The following is a 19,606-nucleotide window of genomic DNA, read 5'->3' as shown; positions in this document are numbered from 1 at the left end:
TTCATAACATAGATCCGCATGGAAAAAAAAGGCAGCAACGAAAGTGCTACAGTACGCGGAATCATCGACAAATTGGTGAACATTTTATAAACTCGAAGCTTGTGCTCCGGACCAGAGGTCATAAGAATATAGATCCGCTCAATCAAAAGGGAGCAACGGAAGCTCCAAAGTGCGCGGCACCCTTTATTTAAGGAGAAACTGAATACAATAAGGGAAGAAGGATTAAAAGCAGGATAACATTAAGGATATATGAGATAAGAAGGTTGGCACAAGCAACCAAAGATAGGCAACCGGACAAACGAACTGTGGGATTGGATTAGTGGTCCAATGAAAGAGTTTACATATAAATAAAACCGTGATTTTAAACTAAGGATTCAACATAAAAGAGATAGACAAATTTGTGTCTTGATAAAGATGGCAAGAATAATCTGAGGCCATCGAAACGCGTCGACGCTGTTGAAGGCACAATCCAAGGACCAATTTAGAGAAGTCAAATACTGATTATATCAATGTATCAAGAAGCTATGTTGTAAAGTCCAATTGGATGTGCACCCGTAAAGAATAGTAACCTTTTTAGTCTTACGTAGATGTCTATCTCTATTGTGCTGGTCATAATTGCGATTCATATCTATTGTGTTGTGTACATGATATGTGAATTATTTTAAAGTACAAATGTCTTTTGATAATTTGTGATAACTTTTGTGAGGTCATATTTTATTGTATGGGTTTGTAGAATTGTCGAATTCAATATATATATATAGAAAAAATGTTTTAATAAAACATCGTAACAAAATAGAATTATTGATTTAGCACTCAATTCTTCCATTATAACAACAGTGGCCATTGAAATTGAAATAGTTAGATCAAGGGAATCACACTTTTTTTCTCTGCCATGCCATTCGGCCAACCCCTACTGCTCATTGCCAAAGGCTGTGGACAGCTTGGGTTTGCTGCTCTGTAGTGGAATGAGAGAAGAGGCTGGCCATAGGCCAGGCCTTGTGGCCAACACTCATCGCTCCCTGCCAAAGGCCATGCACCATAGGGTTGGCTGCTCCTGGGGAAGGCTGCCAGACCTGCAGCCAACCCATAATGTGCACAGCAGCAGGACATGCACAGTAGTAGGAGCTGGCTGTCTGCCTGGGGTATTAAGGGAAGCACAGGCCAGGCCCTCCGGCCAACATCCACTGCGCTCGGCCAAAGGCAGGAACGGTTTGCCACTTGGCATCGAGTTGGGCGAACCCCCTGTGCTCGGCTGTAGTCCGTCACCTTCCAAAAAGATTATAGCAAGAATTATTTCAGTGCAAATCTTCTACCCCCGAAGGTTTGTCAGAGGGTGTAATCAACATAAAAATCATTTTCAACAAAGATAATCTGTTACATTTCATTTAACAAAATACGTCAGCAGGCCTAACACAGTCAAAAACTAGCTGTCCTTTAGGGCTTATGGAAATAACCGAGCAGGCCTTTAGCTTTTATCGTTGGCTTGTCATCATATCCAACTCAGATCTACTGTATTGAGCATAAGCGTTCCCCTCAGGCAAACATCAGGTACACACTATTAAAATTGCACATATGTAAAAAACTGCAGTTGTCAGAAATAAAATTGCTAATAAGTATTTTCACATTCTAACTGTTTGAGTAGGTCACCACCACCAAAACCCCAAACACGTGCATACTACGATGAATTGCTGGATTCCATTTAGCAAGCTGCCCTACAGGCTCTGACCACAGTGCAAAAACAATCAACCATGAACAGCGTGCTGCCTTTAATGCATGCTTTTCACAATAAACCAGAACTACTAGCTTTATCATCATTTTTCATAATAAACAACCGGCTATAGGACCCACTCCTTAAGTTACAACTTAAAGTACATAAACCAGAGACATTAGATTCACATAACAGTTTGCCTCTTAAAAGCTCATCTTCTGCCAGCGGTCAGTTTGTAAACAAATTTGGTGCATTGGGTATTAGGAGCTAATTCGTGGGGGCGAAATTTCGACTGCCTAGGGGCCGCCACAGGGTTTAATCAGGCGCGGCACCCATCATAATGGCACGCTTTCTTACATAAAGAGTATAGCTGATTTATCTGAATAAAGAAATGAGCGCAGCTGTTTGAAGGGTAAGCCCTCTTTCTGCGGAAGCGCAAATCAAAAGTTGTACTCAGATGAACCAAATTCTGGGCAGCGCCACAGTCCCTTTCTCTAGGACTCCTGAAAGATCTTTTTTGATTACATAATGTCTGGTGACAGCTATGCTGTCAAGCCCTGATGTAAAAATGCCAGGGCCCTGAAAATGTTCCCAGTACACAGAGCATTTACATTCATAACCCGAGGCAGGGAGCGGAAGAAAGTAACACAGAATTGTGAGCCATTTGTCAGCCTGCAGAATGCCTTTACATTCATCTGCCACTCAAGGACACAGTATGGTATTGTATTGTATCGTAATTGCATTTATATAGCACTTACTACCCCTGACGAGGCGTCAAATCACTTTTTTGGCGAGTAGCACGCTACTCCAAAACCCAAAAAGATTAGTGGTGAATTAGTATAGTGAAATATGAAATTAATTTGAGCAGTGGATATGTTAGTCTGCTATTTGGATTGAGTAGGATAGAAGAGGGAAAGGTTTGCATTTATATAGTTTTTGCTACCCCTGATGAGGTGTTGAAGCGCTTTACAGTGAGTAACACGCTACTCCGGACCCAAAAAAGAATTAGTGGTGAATTAGTCTAGGGAAATATGAAATTAATTTGAGCAGTGGATATGTTACTCTGCTATTTGGATTGAGTAGGATAGAAGAGGGAAAGGTTTGCATTTATATGGTACTTGCTACCCCTGATGAGGTGTTGAAGCGCTTTACAGTGAGTAACACGCTACTCCGGAACCAAAAAAGGATTAGTGGTGAATTAGTCTAGGGAAATATGAAATTAATTTGAGCAGTGGATATGTTAGTCTGCTATTTGGATTGAGTAGGATAGGAGAGGGAAAGGTTTGCATTTATATGGTACTTGCTACCCCTGATGAGGTGTTGAAGCGCTTTACAGTGAGTAACACGCTACTCCGGACCCAAAAAGGATTAGTGGTGAATTAGTCTAGGGAAATATGAAAATTAATTTGATTTGAGCAGTGGACATGTTAGTCTGTTATTTGGATTGTAAAAACAATAGTAAATATGCCCTGGAATAAGAGAGTGTTCCTGCCACGACCATCAAAGGGATACATTGGCGAAGCTTCACTTGTTCAAGGTGATCATAAGTCTTCTACGGGCCTTAAGGAGAAATTAATGCATCATGTTCAAAGCCTCCAATCAGCAGTTGTACATGACCAAGTCGCAGAGGACCTTGTTGAGGTGTATGATGAAGCGGATGACCTCGACATTGAGGTCATGGATGCTTCCCTTTGGAGTTGGATTCCACTGAAGTGGAATGAATCGGGACTTGGCCATTCTCTGGCTCTTCCCAGAGAGCCCCTCCGTTAGATCTGCGCGTGACGTACCTTTGTTTTCATGGTATATACCTATTGGTTGGCTTTTAGATTTTTATACTACCTGGCCATAGTAGTATTTACATCGACGGCTGCACGTGGAGCTAGTTAGTGGGGCAATCGATTGAAATATAGTGCCCGACTGGGACGCTCGTGTACGTTTTTTCCTATGTTATATACACACAGTTTTTTATCTACAGGCTTCCGTATGGTTAATCTTTCCACCTTATTCACTCTAGAATGGTTAACCAGAGCCAACTTCTGGTTTACCTACGGATTTTGGATACCATCTCGTTGCCAGCGTATTCGATCCAGATTGACCTGTGGGTAAGCATCTCTGCCACCTCTATAGTGTCACTTTGGACCTCCTGGCGATACAGGTTCCCAGTTCCATCTACAGTTCCCCCACTTGACTATCCTGGTTTGGGGATACAGTCAGTTTCCTGTCTGTCTAAGTCACCTTTTCTTGGCGTAGGGGCACATCTGAAGGTCACTCATTTCACCCCATTCCCATACGCCTGTCTGGCCTCTCCGCTATATGCCCCGGCCACTATCTAACTTCAGTTGTTAGTGCAGGCGAGTTTAGTGTATTTTTTACGGTACTCACTCTAGTAACTGCGATACTTTTCACCTATGTTTCATAAGTTGCTTTCACCCTTATTTGGTGGATATCCGGTGGGTCACTTTACCGCAAGTTTCATTCTGTGTCCACTTAGATCGTTAGGCGCCATTTAGTGTACCTCAAATGTCTGCCTTTTCCACACTTAGAAACATACATGTGATTAGGGACGTTCCCTAAGCATACATTCCTGAAGAGATGGAAGAAAAGGAGTGACCTTTCTCAAGAGCCCTTCGCTGAGTCCGCCCTACTTCATGCCCAGAAAGTATGTGTATCTATGTATCTCGGATGTCATTTTTCTATTTTTTTTTTGCTTCACATCTTTTGTGGTGATGGTAGACTGGGGTCACATTTGACTTTCATTTTCCACGATCCCTCACATATTGGATTGTTCCCCAACTTTAATTACTCTACTGGTCACAAGTTTTAGATTGGGTGGCCTAAACTCCGCAGTGCTCTGATATGTTCTATTGTTTTTATTGTAATACGATGTGTTGTTGTTTCTACAAACCTTTTGGTGACGTGTTGATACAGAGCCCCCTGCACTACATATTCAGCAACAGTGCATGTTCCACAGATGGCTTTCAGCCACTGATTTAATTTTATTCTCCGGCCCTGATGAAGGAATCCTCTATTCATGCGTTACATCCGAAACGCGTCAGCGCTTTTCTTTTTGTATCATGTATGAGCAATGATTAGTACATTCTGTTTTAGTGTGTCTGTGTATTTTCCTTGTGTCAATATTATTTGTTCCTTGTTTATTTGTCTTGACAATGTGTTATGTTTGTTGCCATGTTGTATTAATTAACCTATGTACAATATGTTAATGGTTCATTATTATGCTGGCGGGGCTCCTCAGCATTTGATGTGTGTTTCCCAGTCGTCGCCAGTGTTAAATAGTAAGTTCTTCCATAAATGAAGTATGGACTACAGGAAGATCTTCAAAGTATATTTATTCACAAGTAGGTAGGTACAACAGCTCAGCCTTCCAACTGCCTCTCACTCTTCCAGTCCCTCATCCTCCAGATGCTTTCCTGAGCCACAAGAGCCCTCACATTCTAGAACACAAGGATGTCAGCAACTAGGAACAGCTGACTGTCAGTAAATAACATTACAACAATGTGTTAAGTATTTATTCTTCAGTGTGTATTGGTGTATTTTTTATAATGAAATGTATATGTACCACATAAAAGAAAACATGATTTATAAATCTGATATATATGTATTTTTGAATAATACAAATTGAAAACCATTGGTCTGTTGGGCTACTGTACATAATGCCTAATACTACATAATTGGGTTTGGAGAAGTGTTCTTTGTTATATATTCTTTTACCACTTCCTGACCCTGGAAGAAAGTAAGATATAGAACGATAGAAAGAAACAACGTGGCCGCTAGAACGCGTCATTCTGTAGACATGCTATGAATATGCATGCGTGCCTACATAATGACGCGTTTCTTCAATTAAATGATAATGAGGTTTGGTAGCAGGTCTCAGAGGGCACCAACATGGAGGGGGGAGAAACATGTAGGATAGATGGGGATACATGAGATGAACATGGGGGGCACAGAAGCACACGGGCGGAAGGAAGCATGAGAGCGTTAAATGTTAGTGCGGTCAGTAGTGGCTCTGGAGAGAGGCACCAACATGGAGGGGTGCAGGGCAGCAACACGGAGGACAGCTGGGAAGAAAGAGCAACAAGGGTGGTGGAGGAGGAATAAAAACACATGGGCAAGAGAGGGCGAAATGAGCGCGTGACAGAGCGAGAGATCAGGGGGACACAGAAGCTCACTGGCGAGTGTTGTGATGGGGGACCAAAGCACGCAGGTAAGAGAGTGGCATGGAGGGAAGAACATAAGGAAGACGGCTTGCAAACACATCCACTCTTATGGAGTGCTTCAACAGAAAGAAGAAATAGTCGCTCTGAAATCGCAAGCAGTAGAAGGACACAAGCACTTAGGACATGCGCCAGAGGAGGACCAAACAAGAGGAAGTGAAGTTGGTAAAGCTGACCAAAGAGATGCAAGCAAATAAGAATGACAATCAAGCCAACCAATGGTAAGCAATGGGTGGGCTCTAAGCCTACAATAAGCTAACAAAATGTCTCACAAGTGAAAATGCATGTGCTGTCTCAGGTGAGACCTAAAGAGGTTGTGTCTGCTCACCACAGTGTTGAATGATTACCAGCAGTGAGCCACCATCTGCATCTTGAGACAGGACATAGTGCTTACCAGATGGAATGGGATGGCAAGAACTAGAGATGTTTTGGGAATACGATGCAACTGGGGGTTGGGAAAAGGGTTTATTATTCACACGGTTTGGCCTGGCTAACATATGCAGCAGGAGCACTGGTGGGGCGAGAGAGTAGAATGAGGGTAAATGAGTACCCTGGGAAAGAGTGAGGGGAGTAATGCAACCTTCTGTTATTGAGGTCTGCGGACTGGGGATGTACACTGTCAGATACCCGTTTCTGGGGTTAACTGAGCCACCAAATTCTGCTGTTTTGGTAAAAATGTAAATTTGATACTTGTATAGCGCACTACTCACCCGCAAGGGTCTCAAGGCGCTTGTACGAATACCACTGTGGAACCCATCCTGGCTTTTCCCTGTGTGGCGTCCACTCCTGGGCACCCCCAAGGTGGAGGCCAGGCATCCTTAGCGTTGTGGGGGCCGTTGTGGAGATTAAGCAAGCTATTGCCCAGAGTTGCAGAGTGGGACTCCATGATTGGAATAGGCACTGAGGCAAGAATTATCAGGTCCGTGGAATTTTTGAGCCCAAGACCCACCGAGACGGGGAATTGAACCCTGGTCCCGGGCTAGACCTCTGCATCAGGGTCTGCCACTCTAATCATTGAGCCACACTTCTCACCTGGTTCTGGTTCGTTAATCCCTTTTTTGTTTGGACAAGAATTAAATTTTGCTGTTGTGGTTTGTGAATCCCTTTTTTGTTTGGACAAGCATTGCTATTTAATTCTTGTCCAAACCAAAAGATATAAGTAGCAGACATTTGGCTGTTTGTTGGAGTGGGACCCAAGAGAACTGCAAAACCATCTCGCCTTAATTCTTAGACAACTCCACAGCAGACAGATGCACATTGCTACGCTGTTCGGTCTGATGGACTGGATGGCCTATGCCTCAAGGAACCATAGACACATTAGAAGTATAGATGGCCAGATTCCCTAAGGTCACTCTAGCACAACTAAAAGTATGCTATGGCAACCAATAGGTTAACACAGAAATTGTGTGACAGGGTTATATGCTCTACATCGGAACAAACAAACATTTGCAAAGCTAATAGATATAGCCCGTGAGAAGTAGTGACTGTGTCAATGTTTTTTTTAGCCATGTTGTAAAGCAGTCCGGCTGCTGGGCAGCATGGTTGAAAGTTAAACATAAGTGCTATGTGCTGGCTGTGTCATTGCGAGGGAGGGCAGGATGGGAGGCAATACACGGGGAGGAAGGGAAACAACACAGAGGGTGGAGGGTGTGGAGAAAAAGAAATGCTTGACGCGGCCAGCAATTTCTATGTCATAGCGCTTTTTTTATTACGTTTTTTCAAATAATAGTCCCTTAAATAGTCCCTTTTATTATGGTGGGTGGGGGTTGGGAGGCGGCAACATGGACAACGACTGGAAGGAAAGAGGGTCTGGCAAGCCAACACAGTCAAAGGTGGGAGAGAGTGTGGGGGCAAGCCAACACAATTAAGGGTGGGAGCGAGTGTGGGGGCAAGCCTACACAGTCAAGGGTGGGAGAGAGTGTGGGGGCAAGCCAACACAGTCAAGGGTGGGAGAAGAGTGTGGGGGCAAGCCAACACAGTCAAGGGTGGGAGCGAGTGTAAGGGCAAGCCAACACAGTCAAGGGTGGGAGCGAGTGTGGGGGCAAGCCAACACAGTCAAGGGTGGGAGCGAGTGTGGGGGCAAACCAACACAGTCAAGGGTGGGAGAGAGTGTGGGGGCAAGCCAACACAGTCCAGGGTGGGAGAAGAGTGTGGGGGAAAGCCAACACAGTCAAGGGTGGGAGCGAGTGTGGGGGCAAGCCAACACAGTCAAGGGTGGGAGAGAGTGTGGGGGCAAGCTAAAACGAACAAGGGATGAAGGATGTGGGCAAGCCGACATGGACAACGAATTGAAAGAGGGGGCGAGGAACACGGAGGGGGGAGAAGCACACAAGAAAGCCATCTGCAAAAGACACAATCTCATGCATTGTTTAATTCAAAAGAAAACAGTAGTGCCTAAAAAAAAAAGAGCAGTGGACGAACATAAGTAATGCTTAAATGCTCCAGATGAGTGACCAATGCATGAAGAAAAAGAAGCCCACTGCAGCGGACCAATAGAATCAAGCGAATGAGTGTGACAATGAAGCCAACCAATAGTAATTAATGGGCACCAAGCCGACGAATAGAAAACAAAAAGGTCTCCAAGAGTCAGTGCATGCGCTGTCTAGGGGCGACCTAATGAAACTGCTTAGTACCCCTCTGGAGAAGTGTAGCTCACTGGTTAGAGGAGGCATACCCTGAAGCAGAGATCAGACCCGGGACCTGGGTTCGATTCCCGACGCGGCAGGGTCCAGAGCCCAATCGTCCACGGACTTGATAATTCTCGCTTCGGTGCCCACTCTAAGCACGAGTTCACACTATGCAGCTCTGGGCAACAAGCCTGCTTAATCTCCACAACGGCCCCCCGCGGCGGGATGCCTGGCTTTCACCTTGGGGATGCCCAGTACGGGTTATCTTACAGGGAAAAACCAGGACGGGTTCCCAATGCAAGCGCCAAGATGCCCGTAGGGTGATAGCTGCGCTCTATAAGTACACCAATCAATCAATCAATCAATCAATCAGAGCAGCTGCATTACAGATCCCCAGTGCCTTCATCTCTCACCCTCCGACTGAGCACAGCCTTCCCATCAGAAGTGCATGCATCCCTTAGAGAGCAGTAAAGCAACAGTCCATCTTTGAAGAGTCACATCACAGACAAATGCAGTGACAGAACCTCACCTCACCTTACAGAACAGGCACTGTATGAAGAACAGCAGCAGTAGAGGCAATCCTGTGCTCGAAGTGGGCACAGTATGCACAGCAGCACAGTAAGCACCCATGAGAGCAGGCATAGAACAGAAATGCAATGCTAGCATCCCTCACACTCATAAGAGAACAGTATGGATGACAGCAGTGAAAGAACCTCACCTCACCTTACAGAGCAGGCACTGTATGAAGAACAGCAGCAGTAGAAGCAATCCTGTGCTGGAAGTGGGCACAGTATGCACAGTAGCACACTAAGCACCCCTGAGAGCAGGCATAGCACAGAAATGCAATGCTAGAATCCCTCACACTCATAAGAGAACAGTATGGATGACAGCAGTGAAAGAACCTCACCTCACCTTACAGAGCAGGCACTGTATGAAGAACAGCAGCAGTAGAAGCAACCCTGTGCTGGAAGTGGGCACAGTAAGCACCCATGAGAGCAGGCATAGCAAAGACATGCAATGCTAGCATCCCTCACACTCATAAGAGAACAGTATGGATGACAACAGTGAAAGAAACTCACCTCACCTTACAGAGCAGGCACTGTATGAAGACCAGCAGCAGTAGAAGCAACCCTGTGCTGGAAGTGGGCACAGTATGCACAGTAGCACAGTAAGCACCCATGAGAGCAGGCATAGCACAGAAATGCAATGCTAGCATCCCTCACACTCATAAGAGAACAGTATGGATGACAGCAGTGAAAGAACCTCACCTCACCTTACAGAGCAGGCACTGTATGAAGAACAGCAGCAGTAGAAGCAATCCTGTGCTGGAAGTGGGCACAGTATGCACAGTAGCACACTAAGCACCCCTGAGAGCAGGCATAGCACAGAAATGCAATGCTAGAATCCCTCACACTCATAAGAGAACAGTATGGATGACAGCAGTGAAAGAACCTCACCTCACCTTACAGAGCAGGCACTGTATGAAGAACAGCAGCAGTAGAAGCAACCCTGTGCTGGAAGTGGGCACAGTAAGCACCCATGAGAGCAGGCATAGCAAAGACATGCAATGCTAGCATCCCTCACACTCATAAGAGAACAGTATGGATGACAACAGTGAAAGAAACTCACCTCACCTTACAGAGCAGGCACTGTATGAAGACCAGCAGCAGTAGAAGCAACCCTGTGCTGGAAGTGGGCACAGTATGCACAGTAGCACAGTAAGCACCCATGAGAGCAGGCATAGCACAGAAATGCAATGCTAGCATCCCTCACACTCATAAGAGAACAGTATGGATGACAGCAGTGAAAGAACCTCACCTCACCTTACAGAGCAGGCACTGTATGAAGAACAGCAGCAGTAGAAGCAACCCTGTGCTGGAAGTGGGCACAGTAAGCACCCATGAGAGCAGGCATAGCAAAGACATGCAATGCTAGCATCCCTCACACTCATAAGAGAACAGTATGGATGACAACAGTGAAAGAAACTCACCTCACCTTACAGAGCAGGCACTGTATGAAGACCAGCAGCAGTAGAAGCAACCCTGTGCTGGAAGTGGGCACAGTATGCACAGTAGCACAGTAAGCACCCATGAGAGCAGGCATAGCACAGAAATGCAATGCTAGCATCCCTCACACTCATAAGAGAACAGTATGGATGACAGCAGTGAAAGAACCTCACCTCACCTTACAGAGCAGGCACTGTATGAAGAACAGCAGCAGTAGAAGCAATCCTGTGCTGGAAGTGGGCACAGTATGCACAGTAGCACACTAAGCACCCCTGAGAGCAGGCATAGCACAGAAATGCAATGCTAGAATCCCTCACACTCATAAGAGAACAGTATGGATGACAGCAGTGAAAGAACCTCACCTCACCTTACAGAGCAGGCACTGTATGAAGAACAGCAGCAGTAGAAGCAACCCTGTGCTGGAAGTGGGCACAGTAAGCACCCATGAGAGCAGGCATAGCAAAGACATGCAATGCTAGCATCCCTCACACTCATAAGAGAACAGTATGGATGACAACAGTGAAAGAAACTCACCTCACCTTACAGAGCAGGCACTGTATGAAGACCAGCAGCAGTAGAAGCAACCCTGTGCTGGAAGTGGGCACAGTATGCACAGTAGCACAGTAAGCACCCATGAGAGCAGGCATAGCACAGAAATGCAATGCTAGCATCCCTCACACTCATAAGAGAACAGTATGGATGACAGCAGTGAAAGAACCTCACCTCACCTTACAGAGCAGGCACTGTATGAAGAACAGCAGCAGTAGAAGCAATCCTGTGCTGGAAGTGGGCACAGTATGCACAGTAGCACACTAAGCACCCCTGAGAGCAGGCATAGCACAGAAATGCAATGCTAGCATCCCTCACACTCATAAGAGAACAGTATGGATGACAACAGTGAAAGAAACTCACCTCACCTTACAGAGCAGGCACTGTATGAAGACCAGCAGCAGTAGAAGCAACCCTGTGCTGGAAGTGGGCACAGTATGCACAGTAGCACAGTAAGCACCCATGAGAGCAGGCATAGCACAGAAATGCAATGCTTGCATCCCTCACACTCATAAGAGAACAGTATGGATGACAACAGTGAAAGAAACTCACCTCACCTTACAGAGCAGGCACTGTATGAAGACCAGCAGCAGTAGAAGCAACCCTGTGCTGGAAGTGGGCACAGTATGCACAGTAGCACAGTAAGCACCCATGAGAGCAGGCATAGCACAGAAATGCAATGCTCGCATCCCTCACACTCATAAGAGAACAGTATGGATGACAACAGTGAAAGAAACTCACCTCACCTTACAGAGCAGGCACTGTATGAAGACCAGCAGCAGTAGAAGCAACCCTGTGCTGGAAGTGGGCACAGTATGCACAGTAGCACAGTAAGCACCCATGAGAGCAGGCATAGCACAGAAATGCAATGCTTGCATCCCTCACACTCATAAGAGAACAGTATGGATGACAACAGTGAAAGAAACTCACCTCACCTTACAGAGCAGGCACTGTATGAAGACCAGCAGCAGTAGAAGCAACCCTGTGCTGGAAGTGGGCACAGTATGCACAGTAGCACAGTAAGCACCCATGAGAGCAGGCATAGCAAAGACATGCAATGCTAGCATCCCTCACACTCATAAGAGAACAGTATGGATGACAGCAGTGAAAGAACCTCACCTCACCTTACAGAGCAGGCACTGTATGAAGAACAGCAGCAGTAGAAGCAATCCTGTGCTGGAAGTGGGCACAGTATGCACAGTAGCACACTAAGCACCCCTGAGAGCAGGCATAGCACAGAAATGCAATGCTAGAATCCCTCACACTCATAAGAGAACAGTATGGATGACAGCAGTGAAAGAACCTCACCTCACCTTACAGAGCAGGCACTGTATGAAGAACAGCAGCAGTAGAAGCAACCCTGTGCTGGAAGTGGGCACAGTAAGCACCCATGAGAGCAGGCATAGCAAAGACATGCAATGCTAGCATCCCTCACACTCATAAGAGAACAGTATGGATGACAACAGTGAAAGAAACTCACCTCACCTTACAGAGCAGGCACTGTATGAAGACCAGCAGCAGTAGAAGCAACCCTGTGCTGGAAGTGGGCACAGTATGCACAGTAGCACAGTAAGCACCCATGAGAGCAGGCATAGCACAGAAATGCAATGCTAGCATCCCTCACACTCATAAGAGAACAGTATGGATGACAGCAGTGAAAGAACCTCACCTCACCTTACAGAGCAGGCACTGTATGAAGAACAGCAGCAGTAGAAGCAATCCTGTGCTGGAAGTGGGCACAGTATGCACAGTAGCACAGTAAGCACCCATGAGAGCAGGCATAGCACAGAAATGCAATGCTTGCATCCCTCACACTCATAAGAGAACAGTATGTTATGTTATGTTATCTGGGGTTTTGTTAAGCGCTCAGCTACTCAGGCAGAGTGTCCCAGCGCTATCAGACCCATAACCGTAGAGAATGGGTGACAGCAGGGAAAGGAGCCCTCAGTTTTCATTCAGGAACTGTGCTGCTTGTTTGGGTAGCAGGACGTCATGTTACCCTGATATTTTGGGGTCACACCTGGTAGATTTCCTAATCCCCAAAGGGAATTTACCACCTTTTCAGAGAAAATGAAAACTGTCACGTGATTCTCACTTCTAATAGAATGGGTTGTAGGGAGTCAGACATGTATGTCAGATAAGTTTTTATATTTGCAGGTGATGTTAAAGAATCCCACCATAAAACTTGAAATAATCACACACACACAGTGGTATTATGTAGCATATTAACATTTATTAAGTGCTGTTCCCATATAAACGAAATGCCTAAAAATGAACATCATAATACTACACAGCTCAGCAACCAAAATGAAATAAAGCTAAAAACTAAATAACATTGTTCGTCACAAACCCATACCATATTGGGTGAATCCCTAAATATGTTAGATTTGTTGGCTCACAACGCGAGGTACTAGTATTAAATGCATCATCACATTTTGCCCAAAATATTTGCCGAGTCAGGTAAAACCCTCGTGCATACCCCTTTGCATACTAGTCCACCCGTATGTCTCAAATTGGAGCTTTGAAATTTAGCAACTTTTCACTGCAACGCGTCCGTCCGTTTGTCCTGCCCTAATTCTAGGGCCCTTTACACTTTTTTCATGCATTAAGTTTAATAGAGCAAGCGGTGGATCCCTCCTGGCTGGGTCATGAATTTGTAACGTAGGATGGAAAACATTTCTCCTATTACTTTATTAGAAAACATATAGAAGAACCTACATTTTAGCATATAATTCTGCTGACACACAATTTGTGAAAGGTCAATCTGCAAACACCTTTCTAGCTACCATGAAATACTGCAGATAATAGGATACATTGGTCTTGGCAACCCGAGTAACGGAATAGTGACAACTGAGAACATACAATTTCTGACAGCGAGAGAGAAGCTAAGAAACCCATGTTAATGAAACCCTGAATTCAAGGTCTCGCATTTCTGTCATGTACTCAACACCATTCAGTACATAAACTATATTAACACATCGAAGCCTGTGATACCCGTAGCATTAACAAAAGATGCAGAAAGTCTATGCGACACAAGACAAAGCCGCGTAAGCAGTCACCATTTGCCCCAGAATCACAGTGGGGTTTGGGCAACTCAGGCGGTGTGGGCTCTGGCTGCTTATCCCCAAACCACATTTCGGAGTTTGGGACGGTGCAGAGGGTGTGTGCTGCTGCCGGCGGGTTCTCAAGGGTTTCTACAGTAGGCAGGCAAGTCAGCAGATCTCTGGGCTTGACCTACCAGATTGGAGGGGAGCGAAGGAAACTCTTATGACAAATGATGTATATATATATATATATATGTGGTATTTCTATAGCATGAACCTAGCCAAAAAGCAGAGTAGCACTATAGACAAAGTAGAGTCAACAAGTAACAGGAGAGGCAGCCGGGTTGAGGGCGGTAAATGCCTTGTGATTCAGTGTTCTTAAAAGTAGGGAGTTTTCAACACTTTCCTAAATAGGGGCAAGCTCGGGGGTGGTCCTGCTGGATATGGGGGGGTTGTTGCAGATCCTGGGTTTACACTACGAAAAGGACTGCAGTATTGTTTTTTTCTTTTTTATTCTTCTTAGTGTGCAGTCTGTATTCAGTGTGGGTGTACCAGGAACCGCCAGAGATGGCGAGCTTGTCTGCAAGATAAGCAGGGGTGTGGGTCCTGACAGCTTTGTAAATGAAGCAGCTGGTTTTGAAGATGGCGAGGGCCGGCAAAGGGAGCCAATGGAGTCCCATCAGTACGAGGGTGATGTAATGACATTTCTTCAGGGCATGCAAGAGACATGCCATAGCATGTAGGATGCCCCCATGGGGTCCTAGGAGTGGAGTCCAATCAGTTATGGACTAGGGCATTACCACCATCCAGATACAATAGCATGATTGATTGAACAGCATTTCTAAAGTCGCTATCTGGAAGAAACTTTTGCCTTTCCATAGAAGAGAGAGCTGGTTCCAGAGCGTCTCTTTTTTTGGAACCGTGTTCCTTAAGGGCGAGAATGGTGTCCAGGGTGAATCCAAGCGATTTGGCCTTTGGTGGAAGTTAGGTTTGAAGCGATCAAGGTTTATGTCATTGAGTTAGGTTGCTACTGATCTTGGCAAATAACAGGAATTGTGTCTTCGTTGAGTTGAGTTTCAGGTAGGCACTGGACCTCAAGATTTGGCGGATGTGCAAGAAGTGTTTTATTATTATTATTATTAAGGGGCATTTATAGAGCGCCTGGTTACGCAAACTGCGTGTCCCCGCGCTGAACTGAAACACTCCGAGAGAGAAGTAGGGGAGGAGCCCACTATTTTGAGAAGAGGTAGGTTTTTAATTTTCTCCGGAAACTGGATTCGGAGGGGTCCAGTCGGAGGTTAAGAGGTAAGTTGTTCCAGCTTTTTGCCGCCAGGTATCGGAAGGATCTACCTCCCATACGGGCCTTTTTCACCTTAGGAACCTTAAGCAAGCCTCCTTGCGAGGAGCGCAATGCACGGGTTGGTGCATACCTTGAGATGAGGTTCAGGAGTGGTGCTGGCGCCTTCTTAGCGAGGATACGATGGCAGGTGCAGAGGGACTTAAATTCAACTCTGCTCCTCACCGGCAACCAGTGGAGTGTCTGGAGGGCGTCCTTGGAGTTAGATCTTTTTGGGAGGTTTAAGATAAGGCGGGCTGCAGCATTCTGTAGCACCTGAAGTCGATTTATCGCTTTACAGGTAGCTCCTAGATACAGTAGGTTGCCAAAGTCTAGGCGTGAGGTGACAAGGGCATGCACCAGTGTTCTGCGGGCGGTCGTAGGAAGAAAAGTTAAGACCTTCCGCAGAGTTTTTAGAATACTGAAGCAAATGCCCGTCACCCTGTTGATCTGTGGTCCGAAAGACAGATCGATATCTAGCCAGACCCCGAGATTTCTGACTTCTTTCCGAGGTGTGGGGGCCTCACCTAGACAAGGTGGCCACCATGCCGACGTCCAGACAGATGGGCTGCCTCCCACCACGAGCACCTCGGTCTTGTTGCCATTTAATTTAAGGCAATTAGTGGACATCCAGGTTGCAAGATCTTGCATGCAAGCCCTGAAGCTGTCCATAGCAAGGCCGGGTGCACGCGAGAGGGAAACAACCAACTGTGTGTCGTCGGCATAGGTAACAATTTGTAGTCCGTGTCCCACTACAATTGGAGCCACTGGGGAGACATAGAGATTAAAAAGAGTTGGGCTCAAGGACGAACCCTGAGGAACGCCCTGACCCAATTCTATGTCTCGGGAATAGTGGTCCCCTTGACGGACCTGGAAACTTCTTCCCGTCAGGAAGGATAGGAACCATTGGAGTGCGGCTCCAGTTATACCTCCATCATTCAGACACTGTAGCAAGGTGGAGTGAGCTACAGTGTCGAATGCAGCACTCAGGTCCAGTAGGATAAGGGCCATAGTATGACCTTCATCCACCCCCTGTCTTAGGGATTCCACTGCCGTCAGTAGTGCCGATTCCGTAGAATGGCGGGGGCGGAAGCCAAATTGGGTGTCGTGCAGTAAGGCAGCTTTGTCTATGAAATCCATAAGTTGGATATTGACCGTTTTCTCTGCCACCTTGGCAAGATAAGGTAAGAGAGAAATGGGCCGCAGATTATCCAATTTATCAAAGCTGATGGTAGGTTTTTTCCTGAGCGGAAGGACCACCGCTTTTTTCCATTCTTTAGGCACCGTCTTTGTCATAAAAGACACATCCAGTAGATGCCTGATGTAAGGCTCCAAGGCCCCCAGGCTGTCTTTTAGTCGTTTGGGAGTAGTAGGGTCCCGTGGGGAACCTGACTTTACAGATCTGCATATTTTTAGGAGAGTTTCTGTGGGTGGGGTAACAAAGTTGGTAAGGGTGAGTGAGTTTCCCCTATCCCTAGAGTGTTCTACAAACTCAATCCCATTCGTGGGTTGAGTTGGAAAAGCCGAGTAAATTTTGGATATTTTCTCAGCAAAAAAGTCTGCGATTCTGTCGCAAGATTCAGGCGAGCAGTCATCAGGGACAGTGGCGGATTTTCCACTAGAGAGAGTTTTGTATAGTAGAAATAACTCCTTTGTCGAGTTACCTGCTTCGTTGATCTTAGTCTCATAGTGTGTAGTTTTTGCCTTTCTAATCAGTCCATGGTAGACTCGCCTCTCTGACAGGTAGACCTCTCTAGTATCTTTGGAGAAAGCCCGACGCCATTGCCTTTCAGCTCTCTTCAGTAAGGTTTTAGCATTCCGCAGTTCAGTAGTAAACCAGGGTGCGGTTTTTTGAGCACGGTCACTGGGATTAATTTCAGATAGCGGGGCTGTGAGATCTAATGCATCGTAGATGCGTTTGCATAGGTTGGAGTTAGCTGTATCTGCATCATCTCCCCCTGGGTCGCCTCCTTTTGTTAGTTCCTCGCAGAACTTGGACTGGGAGAAAGAGGCCCATTTTCGCCTTAGGTGGTATAATGCTGTGGGTTGTCGGGCTCTACCTTCAGGAATATGAATGGTGAAAGGTACCAGGTGATGATCTGACCAGGGGATGGGAATGGGAGTCTTCGCTTCTACTTCCCCCCAGTTAACAAATATGGGATCTAGTAAGTTCCCTAACTGGTGGGTGGGCCCGCTTACAATTTGATTAAGTTGTAAAGCTTCTAATACTTGGCAGAGGTTTTTGTTGGCGTTATCAGATGGATTGTTGAAATGAAGGTTGAGGTCACCAAGTACCATGAATTTATTTTTACGTATCGAGGACTCTATAATGTATTCAACTAGACTCTCCTCGAACCTAGTTGAGGGGCCGGGGGGTCTGTAAATTAACATACCTTCCAGTGTGTGGTTGTTATTCACTTTTATCGTGAAGCTCCCTGCCTCACTGTCCAAGATAGGCACATAGTTAAGTTGGCAGCGGAGACTTTCCTGTGCAATTATTGCAATGCCCCCTCCTCTGCCTGTAGGTCTGTCTTGTCTGTATATTGTATATCCCTCTGGAAGTGCCTCCAAGGCGTCAGGCGTGGATTCCTCATCCAGCCAGGTTTCGGTTAAAAATGCCAGGTCCCATTGTGTTTCAGTAAGTAGATCATATAGATCTAGCTTGTGTTTGCGTAAAGAGCGGACATTAACCAGTCCGCATTCTAGGGTATTGTCCGTAGTGGCCATGCTTCTACCTGGATCGTAGGAGAAGTGACAGTGTTCACAACCTATGTTGTCCTCTACTTTTAGTTTGTGCTTGCACTGCTCAGTAGTACTAGGGCGAAGCGCTAGTAGTTCTAGCTTACTCCACCGTGTATGATTCGCACGAGGGACATGGGGTCTAGCCCTAGACCGCGTGCGATCGCGGACGGGCGCAGACGGGCTTGCCTTAAGCGCGCCTTTGGCGCGCAAACGGCGCTCCCGCTGCGCTCGTCCGCTGCGCTTGTGCTGAGGGCACATTTAGGGAGAAGGTTGAGGGCGGGGCCTGGCTAAGGGGCGTGGCCTCGTGTCGCGAGGGTGAGGCGTTCGTGCTCCGACTCTGGCACCAGACAGCGCTATGTCCGCTGTAAGTGGAGTGGAAGCCTGTCCTTTTTAATCAGGTAGAGGTCGTTTAAAAACAGAAAACAAAACAGATAAGTGTTTTTAAAAAGAGCAACAAAACCTCCGGCTTCCGCCTCAGAGGGTGTCAGTTTCACTAAGACGCGCTGTTGGTCTGCGCAGTCTTATGGGCGGGAAAAGTGGGCGTGGCCTGGCTGGGGGCGTGGCCTCGTGTCGCGAGGGTGAGGCGTTCGTGCTCCGACTCTGGCACCAGACAGCGCTATGTCCGCTGTAAGTGGAGTGGAAGCCTGTCCTTTTTAATCAGGTAGAGGTCGTTTAAAAACAGAAAACAAAACAGATAAGTGTTTTTAAAAAGAGCAACAAAACCTCCGGCTTCCGCCTCAGAGGGTGTCAGTTTCACTAAGACGCGCTGTTGGTCTGCGCAGTCTTATGGGCGGGAAAAGTGGGCGTGGCCTGGCTGGGGGCGTGGCCTCGTGTCGCGAGGGTGAGGCGTTCGTGCTCCGACTCTGGCACCAGACAGCGCTATGTCCGCTGTAAGTGGAGTGGAAGCCTGTCCTTTTTAATCAGGTAGAGGTCGTTTAAAAACAGAAAACAAAACAGATAAGTGTTTTTAAAAAGAGCAACAAAACCTCCGGCTTCCGCCTCAGAGGGTGTCAGTTTCACTAAGACGCGCTGTTGGTCTGCGCAGTCTTATGGGCGGGAAAAGTGGGCGTGGCCTGGCTGGGGGCGTGGCCTCGTGTCGCGAGGGTGAGGCGTTCGTGCTCCGACTCTGGCACCAGACAGCGCTATGTCCGCTGTAAGTGGAGTGGAAGCCTGTCCTTTTTAATCAGGTAGAGGTCGTTTAAAAACAGAAAACAAAACAGATAAGTGTTTTTAAAAAGAGCAACAAAACCTCCGGCTTCCGCCTCAGAGGGTGTCAGTTTCACGACACTGGATGTCTGACGTAAGGTAGACTTTCAAGCCGAGTTGTGTATCATCGACACATGGAGAGTCTTGATTGTGATC

Source organism: Triturus cristatus, chromosome 1_1 (assembly GCF_964204655.1).
Source record: "Triturus cristatus chromosome 1_1, aTriCri1.1, whole genome shotgun sequence".
In the NCBI taxonomy this organism is placed as follows: domain Eukaryota; kingdom Metazoa; phylum Chordata; class Amphibia; order Caudata; family Salamandridae; genus Triturus; species Triturus cristatus.
This window is presented reverse-complemented; position numbering follows the sequence as displayed.